The sequence below is a fragment of the Bufo gargarizans genome, chromosome 8, assembly GCF_014858855.1.
Source record: "Bufo gargarizans isolate SCDJY-AF-19 chromosome 8, ASM1485885v1, whole genome shotgun sequence".
NCBI classification, from domain to species: Eukaryota; Metazoa; Chordata; class Amphibia; order Anura; family Bufonidae; genus Bufo; species Bufo gargarizans.
In genome coordinates, this window is record NC_058087.1 from 35954178 (window position 1) to 35969188 (window position 15011).

Sequence of the window (15011 nt, forward strand, 5' to 3'; positions counted from 1 at the left end):
TTCGAATTTCAAATTTTTATCGCGAATATAGGTACTTCGAAAATTCGCGAATATTTCGAATATAGTTATATATATTCGCAATTTTGAATATTAGATTTTTCCGATTTTTTTTCGGATTTTTTTTTTTTTCGATTTTTTTCTTTCCGATTATTTTTTTTTTTTTTATCAGTACACATGATCCCTTCCTGCTTCTAGCTTGTGGGCCAATAAGAAGGCTGCAATATACTTGACTTTAGGAGTAGTGATGAGCGGCAGGGGTCATATTCGAAAATGCACGATTTTTTTTTCTTGAAAAAATCGGCAAGGTAATGATTGTGTAATATGCGAATTTTCGTAATTCGAATTTTCGGATTGGAATTTTTATTGCGAATTTTTCAACTTTGAGACAAAGAAGATTATAGCACTATATTAGCTAAATTGCTCTATATTCGTTTTTTCGAATATTCGCTATATTGCTATATATTCTTGTTTTAGAATATTACAAATATTCGAAAAAACGAAGTCATAGCAATATAGCGAATATTCGAAAAAAAACTAATATAGAGCAATTTAGCTAATATAGTGCTATAATCTTCTTTGTCTAATAGTTGTAATTTTTTTCTCATCTGAAGTTCAGATTGGAAAAAAATTACAACTATAAAAAAAAAGATTATAGCACTATATTAGCTAAATTTCTCTATATTCGTTTTTTTTCGAATATTCGCTATATTGCTATAGATTACGAATATTCGAAAAAACTGTTATAGCAATATAGCGAATATTCAAAAAATCTAATATAGAGCAATTTAGCTAATATAGAGCTATAATCTTCTTTGTCTAATAGTTGTAAATTGAAAAATTCGCAATAAAAAATTTGAATCCGAAAATTCGAATTATGAAAATTCGCATATTACATAATCATTACCTTGCCGATTTTTTTCAAGAAAGAAAATCGTGAATTTTCGAATTTTCGAATATTCGACGAATATTCTAAAAAATATTCGCGAAATATCGCGAATTCGAATATGACCCCTGCAGCTCATCACTAGTGAAGATATATATACTTATCTTCTCCCTGAAACTCCATTCCACCTCCTGGCTCTCTTTACTCGATTTCCATTCCCAGCCCGTCAACTTCTGTACAGACGTTAGCTAATGATTGACCTCAGTGGTGAATTGTCCCAAAGTGGCATGTAACCTAGTGGTCTGGAGCAGGTAAGTATAGATCTCTTCCCAGGTACCACTGGTTGGGGGGATGGGATGATTTAAAATAAAAAATCCTGGACAACCCCTTTAAGTTCTGGAAATGTCTATACCTGACTTGGATTGAAAAATAGATCCAATGACACAAAATATACAACACACCATGTAACATGATTGCTTTCATTGCCCTGTGTGTATACTGATGCTGTGCTGCTTTTTACATGGCGTCAGATGCCACTGGAAGTAAAGGAATGATACCAGAGCTCCTGTCCCTCACATGGGCCCAATAGCAAGTAACATTATAACAATTATTAAAAGGGTTGTCTCATCTGACATATTGGTGGCATATCATATTGGTTGGCAGTTCACTGTGTTATAGTATGGTGCTCAGTGGTAGGGTAGTTTTCCCAGGACAATTTGCAATTGAATAGATTTTCAAGTTGCTTTATTTCTACATCCAGGTAATTAAGATTGCACAGGCCAAGGTTTCTGTCCACATCTGGATACAAGCCGTTTCATTTACAATTATTTAGTCCAAGTCATTTAATGATTGTTTTTTGTAAAAGTTCACTTTAATATCTTCAACCTCAAAACCTAGATAACTGTGCTTGTCTAGATGCTACATAGCATTTTGTGAAAAACATTGGTTTGCCTGGTGGTCTATTATACAGGAGAGAGTATTTTTTGATTTCATTGTAAATAATTATTTTCCATATAGTCTCCTTATATTTCCTGTGGTTTGCTCGAGTAGGAGGGATCTTAAACAAGCCTGTGCTGCATGGACAGGCAGCTGGTTATACAGCATAGAGAACCAAGTATCAACAATACAGTACATGTAGCTACAGGTGGCAACTGGTGGTAACCCATTCAGGAAGTCAAGTAGGTTGAACATAATGGCTGCTTCTGCAATGTGCCCCCTCAGGGCCAATCATGTCCCAGTGTTCAGGAATGCCAAGTGATGATGTGGCCTGAATAGTTTGTGTGTCACAGGTGCTCCTACCTGGATACCAACGCACCCCAGGGTTAGGCTTTGTAGCATTCAGAGAACAAAGTTGTAGTTGGTAGAGAATAAGTAGAGTGCAGACTTTATAAAGTTCAACAGTTTTACGTGAATAAAGTTCCATCTAGGACAACACTTGATCTTTCTCTTAGGTTCCAGCAGGTTTTATGGTGCACTGGCAGACAACCCTGAATACCTTGCTTTCTCTTTCTCTGCTGTGCTAATATTTAGCTTAGGTCTGGCTACTGGACTTTCTAGCAGTTCTGGTACTTTTCGAGTGGGGTGCCTTTGGCCGGTGACCCCCTTGTAATACTCAGTCTATGAACTTTATAAATTTCTAACAGTTTTACTTGAATAAACTTCCATCCAGACAAGGAATCGGGGTGCTCTATGAGCTGTTTCCCCTGGAAGACTCCTGCTGCAGGATGAGGGAACCTTCCCCCACTGCGCCATGTCTTGTCTATTTCCTAATATTTTATTGACTGACTATAGCTTCATGCAAATTCCCCCTTGGTAGGAAGCAGGACTAACCCACGTCTGCACAAAAGGGGGAGAATAGAATGGTAAGCTCCACTCTAACTAAATATCTCCCCCTACTAGATACACTACCACCGGCTGGATAACCAGGCAAATAACATGTAATACAATACATAAGTTACATAGCAATATTATTAATGCACAATATCAAAGGACCTGGAATCATGTGCACAGATGACAATATTAGTTAGCCATTAGAGACAGTAGCAGGGTGAAGGAATGGTAGTGCCCACTCTGGGGTTCTATACTTCGATGGCTTATCTAGCAGACCATTTCCTGTTCAAGTCTCCTCTTATTTCCTGTTCCCAAAGTAGGGATCGAAAACAAGTCTGTGCTGCATGAGAGGCAGTCTGCAAAACAGTGAAATTATCCATTTAAAACTGATTATAAACCCCTTATCTGTAGCATCTGCAGGAGAGAGTGTGTTTAGCCCCTGTAATAGCAAATATGTCTTTTATTAAATTCAACAGATATAGGCTCCTCTTTTTTAGACACCTCAGGTAAAATTATAAAGCAGGTTATTAGTGAAAGATAGACTTTTCATCCGTAACACACATTTCCTTTATAATTTTTCTGGAGGTGAATGCAAATGAGAAGTTAAATATTTATATTGGATAATGTAGGAACATTAAAACCAAAGCAAACGTAGCCGTATTATCTCCATTTTATTTTATCCAAGTAATACATATTCTTTATGCATCACCAGACACCGGCAGATAACGGACATTACGCCGCAATCATCCCTCTATTCTTATTGCTGGAACATTCTTAAAGTCAATTAAAGTCAGAAAACTTTGTTAAAGGAGCATTAGGGATGTCTGAAAATCACAAAGGTGTGAAAGTGTAGAGACAAATTAATACATGGTTTAAAGGGAAGACTCTAAATAAAGATATTAAAAGTTTGAACAATTACTATCGGATGGGCTGTTTGGTAGAAATATGTAACTGTACAGTCATGGGAAACAAGCCCTATAAAAGTTATTGGCGTTTCTAGAGGGTAGAAATTTTTACAAAGTATACAAAGTGGGATAAAAAAACTAAGAGGAGATACTCACTAATTTCTGATGCTGCAGTTTAAAAACTAAGAGATACTCGCCAGATTTTCTGATATGGCAGTTCCAAAAATAAGAGATACTCACCAATTCAGCAATACTGCAGTTTTAGAAATAAGACATAATCACTGATTCCCCGATATTGCAGTTCCAAAAATAAGAGATACTCAGCGATTCCCTGATATTGCAGTTCCAAAAATAAGAGATACTCACCATTTCTCAGATACTAAAGTTCAAAAAATAAGAGATACCCACCAATTCCCCAATACTGCAGTTCCAAAAATAAGAGATACTTAGCAATTCCCTGATACTGCATTTCTAAAAATAAAATAATGTAAGAAGGGATACTCACTAATTACTCGATACTGCAGTTCCAAAAATAAAAAGAGATACTTACCAATTCCCATTTACTGCAGTTCCCAAAAAAAGAGACACTCACCAATTCCCCAATACTGTAGTTACTGAAATAAAAGAATGTAAGAAGGGATACTCACTGATTCCTCAATACTGCAGTCCTGATGCTTACTTCTATCTCTACTTCCTGTTCCTGTTTCAACATACAGGAAATGCCTGAGATGCCTGCTCATTTGCTGAGGTGGGTCACTGCTATGGATCCACAAATATCTAAATAGTTAAAACCAAATAACAGATCTGATTTATAAAAATGGATCAGGTGTACCAACTTCTTTTTTATCTTTTTAATTTTTTTATTTAAATTTATTTATTCAATTTTATGCTTTACAACACCAAGTTGATATCAAATACAATACCAGATCCGAATGCAACCATCCATACATATTCTGCTGACATAGCAGATATAATGAGTTATATATCACTTTAAACAGAAAGAGAAAGAAAAATCCAATACATAATACTTAGTCTGTGCTATTATAAAAAGGTGAACTCACTCAATGTTCATTTCCGTATTGCATTGGTCTCGGATCTCCCACTGTCTATCTGGACTTATCAACCGTACCACCACCCCCCATGAGGTCATCTCAGTAGACTTCGTCAATGATCGCCCCAGTCCCTCCCCCTCTCCCTTGCTCCTCGTCCTCCCCAGGCGGCAACAGCACTCATATAGCGCCCGCCGTATATGCCTCGTATCTCTCAATCTTTGCCACAAGGCTCCTCCATTCCCTGATACTGGGTGCTCTATTTGCTCCCCACTCTCTTGCAATACTAACTCTTGCCGCCATTAGGCCTCTTATTTAGATCATTTTTTTCCCTTTTTCCTTAATTGATGGTGGAAAAGACCCCAGGACGGCAACTTCCGGTTTGTATGGAAGGGATATTAAGGACTCTGCACTTAAGAAATCAAAGACCTCTCGCCAGTAGATTTGCATACTTGGGCAAGTCCATATCATATGAATAAAATCGGAGGACTCCTCATGACATTTCCAACATTTTGATTCTCGTTCTTTGTAAGATCTTACTAAGCAACATTGGAGTCAGGTATATTCTATGGATAATATTAAAATAAATGATCCTGAAGTGGCTAGATATCGTTGTCTTTTTTTATATTTTTATATATATTACCCCAGTCTATTGTGTTTACTCCTATATCCTTTGCCCATTTTTCCTCACTATTAAACTTTAGTGTTTTCCCCAATCCCTTCCTTATATCCTATACACCTGAGAGATGGTCACCCTTGTTGTCGTGTGTTTGTGACAAAAATCAATGAATTCATGATTTATTGCAGTCAAATATTCCCTATTTTGTGTAGCTTCAAATGCGTGTTTTAATTATAATATCGGTAGTGGCTCATTAAGTCTATATTTATTCCAGAACATAATTCTTTTAGTGCTCTAATTGTTCCATTTTTTATTAACTGTGATATATAAATAATACCATACTTTACCCAATATTTATAATCAGTGATTAACTGAAATTCTGCTATGTTACTATTACACCACAAAGGTGAAAAATTTACAGTGTTCGAGATTCCCAGATTTTTTTTATCTTTACCCAAGACAAGTCCACCATTCGACATATTGGGCATTTTTTCCCTTTGTTTTTAATAAATCCCGTCTCCAATATGCTAAATATGCCATATTTAGGGCCATTGAAGCCCCCTCCAGAAATTGCTTTATATTATTTCCATCTGACTTTATCCACTGAACCTGAGAGGCCAGATAATATTCCTGAAAGAAAGGGACCGATAGTCCTCCATCCTCTTCCGCTAACCAGAGATATTTTTGCTTAATTTTTACCCTTTTTCTTCCCCAGATTAAATCATTCCAGCAGTCGTTCCAAATGGTTGAAATAACGATCCTCTATCCAACAGGACAGGCCGCCAAAATATACAGAATCTGGGGAAGCAAAACCATCTTTATTAATGCAATTCTGTCCGCCTGTCCAATTGGTAGCTTCTGCCAAACACCAATTTTGCTTTTACATCTAGTCCACAGGGTGGTGACGTTTAATCTCACAAAGTCTAGTATGCTAACACTTAACTTTATTCCCAAATATTCCATAGAGTCCGTGGTTTTTAGTACCCTAATTCCTAGGGAATTCGGTAGGTTTCTCTGATCTAATGGTAGCAATACTGATTTTGCCCAGTTGATTTTATATCCTGAGTTATCACAAAATGTATTTATTAGTTCCATAAGATAAGGGAGCTATAGTATTGGGTTCTCCAAGAAGATCATGAATGTCGTCTGCATACATACTTATCTCATTGGAGGTCCCCTTTATACCAAATCCAGAGATCCCCTCATCCAATCTAATTCTAGCTGCCAATGGTTCTATAAATAAAGCGAACAATAAAGGGGAGAGGGGACATCCCTGTCTTGTACCTCTATGCAGCTCCATTTGTTCCGACTATACTCCATTGATGTTAATTTTGGATTTGGGGTGGTTATAAAGAATCTGGACCCATTTAATAAAGTATTTGCCCATATTCATCCTGTACATTACTTTCCAAAGATATTCCCACTCCACCCTGTCAAATGCCTTCTCAGCATCTAATGACAGGATGGAAGCGGGAGCCACCCCCCTGACCAAGCTGGATATTCAAAAAAAGCTCTGCGTATGCTGGATTGTACCAGTCTCTTAGCTATAAATCCAGTCTGGTCAGGGTGGATTAACCTATCAATGACTCCCTTTAGTCTATTAGCAAATACTTTTGCACAGATTTTATAGTCTGTATTTAAAATAACAGTAATCACTGCTTCAGAAAGAGATGCAGGTAGCTGACCTGTCTGAATCATTTAAAACCTGCAATAGCATTGGCAGGATTATATCCCCATATTGGCAATACATTTCAAACGAATTTTCCCTGAATAGTTCCGACAGCCTCAAATAATTCCTTTAGATCAATAGGTCGATTTAATATTTTATAGTCCTGATTAGTGATGAGCGAACTTCTGTTTTAAGTTCGGCGTCTAAAGTTCGGCTTCCGGTTAGCGGAGAATCCCGATATGGATCCGGATATGGATTCCGACTTCCGTTGTGGTCCGTGGTAGCGGAATCAATAATCGGCCATTATTGATTCCGCTACCACGGACCACAACGGAAGTCGGAATCCATATCCGGATCCATATCGGGATTCTCCGCTAACCGGAAGCCGAACTTTAGACGCCGAACTTAAAACAGAAGTTCGCTCATCACTAGTCCTGATCTGTTAATTTGGGGAGGTTGATATTGTCCGTCCTGCTGGTTTTTGTTGTTTGTATATAGAATATTATAGTACTTAACAAATTCTCGCTCAATCTCCTCCGGGCGCGTGACCATCTCTCCATTTCCCAATTTGATATTTTTTATTCTGTTAATGTTTTTTTTATTTTGAATCAGAGATGACAAGAGGTTTCCTGGCTTCCCTGCTTGAGAGAAATATTTAGCTCCTGTAAAAAAGACCCTGTGTTGTGCTTTTTCATATAAGTAATTTTTATACTCCAACCTAGCTTCCTCAAAAAGTGATTGTGCAGTAGTGTTATTGTTAAGAAGCTCTCCCTGTAAGTGCTGAACCCTTTTTTTCAGAGCTAGTTCTTTTGCTGCGTATTCTTTCTATTTCCATCTAATTTTTGCTATATAAACTCCACGTAGAAAAGCTTTACAGGAGTCCCATACTATATGTATAGGTGCAGACGGGGCATTCAATAACCAAAATTCCAGGATCTCCCTTATGATGTTTTCTTGGTCATCAACTAGCTTAATCCAATAGGGATTTAATCTAAAATTCCTTGTTTTCTTATTAACATTCCCCATTTTTATCATGATAACCATTGGGGAATGGTCAGATATGGTATGTATTTCATATTTCATTTTTGTTACACAGTCTAGAAGGTCAGGGTTAGCTAAAGCTAAATCTATTCTGGACATGACAGTGTTTGCCCGACTGAAACAAGTAAATACTTTTTTTCCCCCCATATAGATATCGCCAGATGTCTGTTAATGCCATTTCCCGGGAGATCCTTCTTAAAGGTGTTGGTTTGACCTTATCTGCTTTGTAGGGGCGATCCTTAGAGTATCTATCTCCCTCCAAGTCCATAACGTCATTAAAGTCCCCAGTTACCAAAACCGGGCAATGTGTTCTAGAAGCAATGAATTCCGCCAAAGATGACATAACAGACATAGAGAAGAGAGGAGGAACATAGACAAATGCGAGTATGCATTCAATACCATCTAAATAATAGTGCAAGAGAACAAATCTACCCTCTTTATCGATTATTTGGGCAATTGGGCTGTAATCTATAGCACTATGAACATAAACACTGACGGGCCGGGAATACGCCGAACAGCAAGCGTGGTAGTCATACTTTGCCCAGTTTCTTTTCGCATAATTAATGTTCTCCTCTATAAGATGTGTTTCTACCAGGCATACTATCACGGGAAGATGACCACCCGTTTAGCCCTTTAGGCCATTCCACGTATATTCCATGTCAGTATTCTATTAATGTACTTTCTTGTGCAATGGAAAAGCCCTCTGGGCCCGCCAAGAAGACGGGTAGAGAAGGAGGAAAGGAGAGAGAGCGACCCGTGGCGACCACCGAGACCCCATCTGCCCAAACCAACTTCCCTTTACCCTCCCCTCCAATTCCATCCCCCCCACTCAACCCTCCCCCCCATCCTCCCTCCCCAACCCCTCTTGGTCAGACAAACCAAACAGTTTGCTAACCTCTTACACTTCGCCCTTTCCCCCCACCTGTCCACCCCCAGCCATCGCCATTACTTATTACCTTACCTATAGATTAGGAACCTATCCCCCTGCCGTCTAGCTATTCCCGTACTTCGTCTAGTTGGTTAAAAAAAGAGCTTGGTCCTTGTATATTACTCTAATTTTTATGGGGTAAGGGAGTATTTGATCTTGGCTGCCGCCATTCTCTTTTTGACCTCTCTAAATTCACAACGCTTTGCCTGTGTTGCCCTCGAATAGTCCGGATATATTTCTATTTCCCTACCGTTATACTCTAGAGGAGGTAAAAGTCTTTTATTTTTCATAATGTTATCCCTGTCCCGAACATTTATCATTTTGGCCAAGCTTGCTCTTGGAGGGCTCCCTACCGGTAGCTGTTTAGTTGGTATCCGGTGAGCCCTTTCCACTGGAAAGCCCATAGAGAGTCTATCCACTCCAAGCACTTCTAATAACCATTGCTGAATAAACCCTGTCGGGTCTTCTTTTTCAGACCCTTCAGGGAACCCAATCAGACGTATATTCACTCTGCGAGATCTATCCTCCATTTTGATGACTCTTTCCTGTAATAAGTTCTTCTCAGTTTCTATCATCCCAATTCTATTCTTAATCCCATCCACCATCTCTCTCTTTAGCTCTTTTGTAACCGACTGGAGGTCTTTAACCATCATTTCACATTTCTGTCCGTCATGATTCATGTCCATTTCTTGCCCCCCCCCCCCCCCATCATTTCACATTTCTGCCCCTTATGATTCAGGTCCATTTCTTGCCCCCCCCCCCCCCCATCATTTCACATTTCTGCCCCTCATGATTCATTTCCATTTCTTGCCCCCCCATAATTTCACATTTCTGCCTCTCATGATTCATGTCCATTTCTTGCCCCCCCCCGCCCCCATCATTTCACATTTCTGCCCCTCATGATTCATGTCCATTTCCTGCCCCCATGTGCCAATATCATAGTGCCATCCTCTCCCCCTGCCCCCTAATGTGCCAGTATCAAGTGCCTCTCTCCTCCCCCCTCCATGTGCCAGTATCATGGCGCCAATAGACCCCCCTCCCCCGTGGCAGTAAAGTAACAGTCCGGTATTTAAAAGAAACTAAAAAACTTTTATACTTACCTTCATATCAGCGAGGCAATGCAGGCTTCTTCCTCTTCCTGTGTTCCCACCAGCCTCTAGTGTTGAAGATTTGGTGCTCATCTCATGTTCTTATTTAGCCTGTCTTTCATAAAAGATTATGATGGGATTCGAACCCATGACCTTCTGTATCAAAAGGAAAGCACTTACCCACACAGCTATGAGAGCTGTATAGCCAGCTACTTAAAAAAAAAAAATATATATAAGACTTCTACTGTAGATAACTTTGATACCTAGGGTACAACCATACACATGACTAGAGATGAGCGAACTTGTGTTTTAAGTTCGGCGTCTAAAGTCCGGCTTCCGGTTAGCGGAGAATCCCGATATGGATTCCGAATACCGTTGTGGTCCCTGGTAGCGGAATCAATAATGGCCGATTATTGATTCCGCTACCACGGACCACAACGGAATTCGGAATCCATATCGGGATTCTCCGCTAACCCAAACCCGAACTTTAGACGCCGAACTTAAAACACAAGTTCGCTCATCTCTACACATGACAATTGCCACAACACACCCAGCTCTGCTACATCCATACACAGTGTGCTGGGGCAGCTGTCATGTGTATGTACACTAGGTATCAAAGTTATCTTCAGTAGAAGTCTTATATATATATATATCAATATTTTTTTTTAGGAAACTGGCTATACAGCTGTCATAGCTGTGTGGGTAAATGCCTTCCCTCTGATGTGAAAGGTTTGCGAGTTCAAATCCCTGGAGAAACTTTTCTGAAAGACATGCTAAATGATATTTAAATACACCAGGGTGTGTGTTGCGGCGGCTGCTGCCTCAGCTTGTCAGCTGCGTGCCGCTCTGTGACTGAGACTGTGAGTGCGGGGGGTGGCCGGGCTGCTGGGCACACAGGCTCAGTGTGGTAAATGTAAGTTAGCAAGTTAATTGTTTTCCGCCCCCCCCCCCCTATGATAGAGCCGACCCTGATTGTATCACATGGCGTAGCAGTCCAGGGTGTAGCATAAAGAGTCCAGGGAACAAAATACTCCTCAGCCAGGGGGGTTAGAGTGGCTGGTAGCCACAATGTTATCAAGTAATTATTTTAAGTCGGCCTCTCTCCCAATGCGCAACAACAAATATCAGCAAACCAAGAAAGGTTAACAGGACAAATGTTAATAAATATAAGTAGATACTGGTTTTGATTTCCTGGTAGTGTATATAGTTAATCAAAACAGATCAGAACAAAAGTTCATCAGCTAGCAGAGTTAGGCTACTTTCACACTTGCGTTCGGAGCGGATCCGTCTGGTATCTGCACAGACGGATCTGCACCTATAATGCAAACGCTTAGATCCGTTCAGAACGGATCCGTTTGCATTACCATGATAGTACAAACGGATCCGTCCAGACTTTACATTGAAAGTCAATGGGGGACGGATCAGTTTGAAAATTGAGCCATACTGTGTCAACTTCAAACGGATCCGTCCCCATTGACTTACATTGTAAGTCTGGACGGATCCGTTTGCTTCCGCACGGCCAGGCGGACACCCGAACGCTGCAAGCTGCGTTCGGGTGTCCGCCTGCTGAGCGGAGCGGAGGACAAACGGTGCCAGACTGATGCATTCTGAGCCGCATCCACTCAGAATGCATTGGGGCTGTACGGATCCGTTCGGGGCCGCTTGTGAGAGCCTTCAAACGGAACTCACAAGCGGAGCCCCGAACGCAAGTGTAAAAGTAGCCTTAAGAAGGCTGATATCAACTAGTTTTTGTTGTTTTCATTGCCAATGCTGACTTCCGCCTTAAACTCCAGGACGCCGCCCCACAAAAAACGTCCATCCCGCAAACCACCAGGCATCGCAGAGTGATCCAGGCAAAGCCTGTGACACAGGTACAACAAACAGCCCAGGTTTACCAGCCGCAGCAGAACCAGACACAGATCGGCAGATGAGCAAATGTTAGCAAATGTTAACAGAGATTAATTGTTCTTGCTTTGCGGAGTTAGTCCATGCGGAGTTAGTTCATGGATCGTAAAACTCACTCCTCTGGCTACTCACGCACTCCAGACCAGCGCAGATCATCTGTGTCCCCCGGACGGGTAACGCTCAAGTTGCCACCGGACGCCGCTACCAGCACATGAACGCATGCGCTCTCCACGGAGTCTCTGGCATCCGGCCTGGATCAGACTGGAGCAAAGAAGAGCAGAGCCATCGGAGCCAGGGGAGCTCAACAGCCACCAGACAGACCCCACCGCCAGGTCGGATCAGTGTCGACACCGCCAATCAAGGTCCCACCATCGCAAACTTTCAGCCGCCCTCCATCTCGACTGGGGCTCGTCATCCAACATCAGGCGTGGGGGCAGAATATGGGGAATGCCGACGCTCAGCAGGTACGAACGGTCTAATACATGAGGCCAGGAGGTGGGAAGGAATGCGGCACGCCTACGTCCTCACGTTGTGCCGCTACGCATTACTGCACTGCATCATGAGGTGTACCAACTTCTTGATACCTTTTCCTCTTAATAAACTTGGCACGTTTTGCACCAATTATTTTTATATTAAAAGGGTTAGCCACTAGTTACTGTTGACCAATGTGTTTGTAAGATGACTATATGGCACTAATCTCTGTTATTTTTTTGTTGAAATTATTTTCTATTTTTTATAAACTATGTCCCCTTGTTGGCTGCTGAGGTTGCTGAGGCTGATGTGACAAATCACATCAATGCGATGCCTCTTCCATTCAAATACACTGCACTGTTGGGAGTTTTGCGCAGAAGCAGTGTGTTAAAATGGAGGAGACTTAATGATGTGTCTGGTGGTCATTTGACCTTCCATCAGCAGTCATCCTGTAGACAGGACATCTATGCGAACAGCACAGAATATTTGCCTAACAAGGGAAGCTTATGAAATATAGCAAATGGCACAGAATATAGGCATCCCCATTCACCACTATGGGAGAGCTCTGTCTGTTCAAGTGAATACTACAGAGCCGTCCCACAGAGGTGAATGGGGATGCCATACTTGTAATTAAGCTGCTCAACTGTCACGATTAGTGTGGCGGAAAAACTCCACACTGAACACAGGATCGAAGGGGAACAGTAACTGGGCCTGGAAACTAGGGAAGAAATAGGTCACCTCCTAAACAACCCTAATCCGTGCCCTAACTACCTATCAATATGAATAGACCTTGAAGGAAGGAATATTCATATGCTGGATACCTAGGCCCTAATATCCCTATAAGACCCTGGAATGAGGTTAGGACCAGAGACAACCGATTCCTCCCCAGATGGACGAGTGGAAGTCTCTTCCTCAGGCCCAGATACAAACAACAGGGAATATAACAAACACAAAACAATAAGAACACACAAGACTTATCTGAAAGTAGAAAACTGGCAACTCCAGAAGCACCACAGAGTACAACCAACTAGCCAGTAAGCAGCCAGGAAGAAAATCTATAAAATGCACCTCTGAGTGAGAAGCGGTTACTTATGGGAAAAGTAAATTACCAACAGGAAACACCTGAAGCAAGGGGTATGTCATTCAACAAAACACAGACACAATAAGATCCACAGTGAACTTGTCAATTTAACCCACGAGTTGCCAGTCTCTCCGATCTCCTGGTATCTGCCACGGGAACGTCCATGACATCACCACTGCAATTGCTGTGGCGAGCAGGCAAACAGAACAGAGAAGACAGCACTGGTACGAGAGCTGCCTTCTCTTCAAACAGCTGATCAGTGGGGTGCCGGGACACTGATCTGATATTGATGACCAGCACCTTATCTGCAGACAGCTGCCTTGGGGTGATTGCCCGTTATTCATGCAAAAGTAGAAAGAACTGACTAGGCTAGGTGAGAGGTTGGTCAGGGATCTGGGAGGCACTATTTATCCCTGTGGAGAGCACCTAGTAAGAGTAACGAGTCTTATAGGCTATGCAATGATCTTCTGGGAAAAGAATGTGCGAATTAGCTCGCTTTCCAATAAAGAAAGCTTTGCTTCTGGTGCCACCACTTGTCTTAAAGGGAGTCTGTCACCAGATTGTGACCTAATAGACCGCTTAAATAGCGCTCTAGCATAGCAGTCTATGATTCTAATGGTACCTTTGATGTTTGCTTGTGAAGTTCCCCCAAGGCAAAAACGGACTTTTATTCATATGTAAATTAGGGCTCGCAAGTGCCCAGGGAGGGGTTCACCTCGTTGGAGCCCAGGCTGTTCTGCCTCTTTTCGTCATATCCCCGCCCCAGCCTCTTCCTCTGCCTGCCCCGCTCTTCCTTTGCATCCTCCTTCTCTGCAGCGAGATCCCGCGCCTGCACTGGCCGGGGCCTGCATTGCTTGGCCGGGGCATGCGCACTGCAGTGCCCATTGTGGGCACGACATCGCAGTAGCTACTACGCATGCACCGGCCAACGGCGAGGAGGCGGACCAGAGACACCCACAATGGGCATCGCAGTGCGCATGCCCCGGCCAAGCAATGGATAGCGCAGGCGCGGGATCTCGCTGCAGAGAAGGAGGACGCAAAGGAAGAGCGGGGCGGGCAGAGGAAGAGGCTGGGGCGGGGATATGACGAAAAGAGGCAGAACAGCCTGGGCTCCAACGAGGTGAACCCCTCCCTAGGCACTTGCGAGCCCTAATTAACATATGAATAAAAGTCCGTTTTTGCCTTGGGGGAACTTCACAAGCAAACATCAAAGGTACCATTAGAATCATAGACTGCTATGCTAGAGCGCTATGTAAGCGGTCTATTAGGTCACAATCTGGTGACAGACTCCCTTTAAAAGTCAATTTTCTGCCTCTTAAACAGACCAGAGGCCTACTTAGGATTGTAAAAAAGCCATTACCTCATCTATAGAGTCAGTACCACATAACAGGCTCACTGCAAAAGGTTAATTGTTGTTGTTAAATAAAATATTCAGAGTTAATGTATTTCCATACCCAACTGCATTGCATGGATAAGTCAGGTTTAACTTACTCAACCCCTTTGCCGCTGGTTAGTAGGAAGTTTACTGCTAGCTGAGGAACA